The 3,073-nt window shown below is 36.7% G+C and overlaps 1 protein-coding gene across 1 annotated transcript in view; it reads left to right on the plus strand.

Annotated features, from left to right (window-relative positions):
• The window catches only part of ABCB1 (ATP binding cassette subfamily B member 1), a 106,288-nt gene that overhangs the window by 37,654 nt on the left and 65,561 nt on the right, over positions 1–3,073 (plus strand). The gene's annotated exons all lie outside the window — the stretch shown is intronic.

Below are 3,073 nucleotides of genomic sequence, written 5' to 3' on the forward strand. Positions count from 1 at the left end.
AATTCTCCTGCCTCAGCCTCCTGAGTAGCTGGGATTACAGGCACACGCCACCATGCCCAGCTGAATTTTTGTATTTTTAGTAGAGACGGGGTTTCGCCATGTTGACCAGGATGGTCTCGATCTCTTGACCTCGTGATCCACCCGCCTCGGCCTCCCAAAGTGCTGGGATTACAGGCGTGAGCCACCGCGCCTGGCCCTTTTTTTTCACTTTTAATGTTTTTGGTTTTCTAGATTTCTGTTTAATTTTTAAATTGATTTTGCAGTTTTGTCAGCATTTACACACAGTTAATTTTTAGTTATAAAATAATTTAGCTATAAAATAAATTTTAAGAAAATCGACACTTTCTAGTCTCTAAGGATGCATATAAATCCTTAGCCTTCAGCTCTGTCTCCTGTCATGAAGGCAGAGAAGGAGAAGTGACCCTCTCTATCTCAGCACAGATGCTTCCAGAGATCTTTTAAAACTTATTTTCTATTTCAAGGTGGACATGGTGTTAATTTTAAACTGATTTTATATAAGTATATTTTCAGTAGAGAAATTAGCCCTGTATGTAATTTTTGTGGAGTTCAACACAACTTAGAGAAGGCAATATAAATTCATGTAGCAAAAGTTATGAATGGACAACCAAAGCCAAGTGTCACACAAAATACGTCAGGCTGTAAGTATTAAGAAACTTTAGAAATTTTAACCTGTATAATGGATATTATTCTGTAAATAATAATCATTTACTGAGAATTTATTGTCAGCCAAATACCTGTGTTATCTTTCTGAAGTATAGCTATTATCTCATTTTACAGAGAAAGAAACTGAAGTTCTGCTGTCTCTGTTAATTTTTTGCTCAGAGTAACATAGACTTGAAATGATGTTTCTGGGGATTACTAGTTAACTAAAATATTTGGCAAAAGCTTCTTGTCAATTGATTTTTCTACATATTAGAATGTTAAACAAGTTAGGTGGCAAACTCTTCACATCAGAATTTGTTGAAAAACTACTTAACATGTATTGATGTCTGTTTTAAGATTAAAAACAGACCATGTGTTAATCTTTTAATGATTAATTATGCATTGCTTCAGATGCTATTTATTTAGTAAAAAGAACCCCAGGCTGGCTGCTAGAGACTTAAGCTTTAATCTCTGCTCAGCATTATACTTTTGTTATGATTTCAAACAAATTTCTTAAATTCTTTGGATGTCAGTCATATTAAAAAAGAAATGTAGTTCACTCTGGGAAGCTGCTTTGTGTCTGTGAGCCTGAGGCTCTACCCTCAAACCTAGAGAAACAGTAGCAAATAGACATAGCAGAAAAGGACCCAGTCACAGCAAGTGACCTGGCCCAGGAAGCCTCTTTTGTACTTTGTGCCCAAGACTACCTTCCCAGTGCCCAGAGACACTGGGGCAGCCAGAGGGCATTGATATAGGAAACTACCACACTTTTCCCACACCTGGTAGTCTGATCTTGAAAAACCACTTTCATTCCCTCAAGCAGCAGAATCAGGGGCCAGTGGGAGCTCTAGAAGCTTCACATAAATCAAGCCGACCTAAATAATGCTAGAAAGACTCTGAATATTAAACCATTCCTGGATCCACAGCTCACAAAAGTTAGGCCAATACTAACATGCTAAACTTAAACAGAGCAACTACCTGCTAAAATAAGGCAGATTAATGTTATTTTAACTTTTTAAAACTTTTAAGTTCAGGGGTACAAGTGCAGGTTTGTTACATAGGAAAGTTGTATCATGGAGGTTTGTTGTATAGATTATTTCATTACCCAGGTATTAAGCCTAGTACCCATTAGCTATTTTTATTGACCATCTCCCTCCTCCCACTCTCTACCCTCTAATAGGCCCCAGTGTGTGTTATTCCCCTCTGTGTGCCCATGTGTTCTCATCATTTAGCTCCCACTTATAAGTAAGAACATGCCATATTTGGTTTTTTGTTCCTGATTTAATTTGCTAATGACAGTGGCCTCCAGCTTCACCAGTGTCCCTGCAGAGGACATGATCTCATTCTTTTTCATGGCTGCATTGTATTCCATGGTGTCTATGTACCACTTTTTTTTTTTTTTTTTTAATCCAGTCTATCATTGATGGGCATTTAGGTTGATTCCATCCTTGTCATGCACCAGTTTTAAAGGGGAATGCTTCCAGCTTTTGCCCATTCAGTATAATTTTAGCTGTGAGTTGGTCATAGATGGCTTTTATTATTTTGAGGTATGTTCTGTTAATATCTTCTTTATTGAGAGCTTTAATCATGAGTTAATGTTACATTTTATGGAAAGCCTTTTTGCATCCATTGAGATAAGCATGTGCATTTTGTCTTTAGTTTCTGTTTATGTGATGAATCACATTGATTGATTTGCATCTGTCAAACCAACCTTGCATCCTAAGGATAAACCCTACTTAATCACAGTAGATAAGCTTTTTGATGTGCTGTTGAATTCAGTTTGCCAGGATTTTGTTGAGGATTTTTGTATCAATGTTCATTAAGGATATTGATCCAAAGTTTTGTTGTTGTTTTTCTGTCTTCCAGGTTTTAGTATCAGGATTATGCTGTCCTTGTAGAATGAGTCAGGGAGGAGTTCCTTCTCCTCAATTTTTTGGAACAATTTTAGTAGGAATGGTATCAGCTTTTCTTTTTACGTGTGGTAGAATTCAGCTGTGAATTCATCTGGTCCTTGGCTTTTTTGGGGGGTGGTAAGCTCTTTGTTACTACCTCAATTTCAGAGCTCTTTATTGGTCTGTCCAGGGATTCTATTTCTTCCTGGCGCACTCATGGGAGAATGAATGTGTCTAGTAATTTATCCATGTATTCTAGATTTTCTAGTTTATGTGCAAAGAGATGTTCATAATATAAACTAATAGCTAGTGGTCTATTGTATTAATTTTTTCAAAAAACCAGCTCTTGGATTCGTTGATCTTTTAAATGATTTTTCTTGTCTCAGTCTCCTTGGTTCAGCTCTGATTTTAGTTATTTCTTGTCTTCTGCTAGCCTTGGGATTTGTTTGCTCTTGGTTCTCTAGTTCTTTTAGTTGTGATATTGTTATTAAGGAGGTTTTTCTAACTTTTTGATGTGG

The sequence above is a fragment of the Cebus imitator genome, unplaced genomic scaffold, assembly GCF_001604975.1.
Source record: "Cebus imitator isolate Cc_AM_T3 unplaced genomic scaffold, Cebus_imitator-1.0 Scaffold98, whole genome shotgun sequence".
In the NCBI taxonomy this organism is placed as follows: domain Eukaryota; kingdom Metazoa; phylum Chordata; class Mammalia; order Primates; family Cebidae; genus Cebus; species Cebus imitator.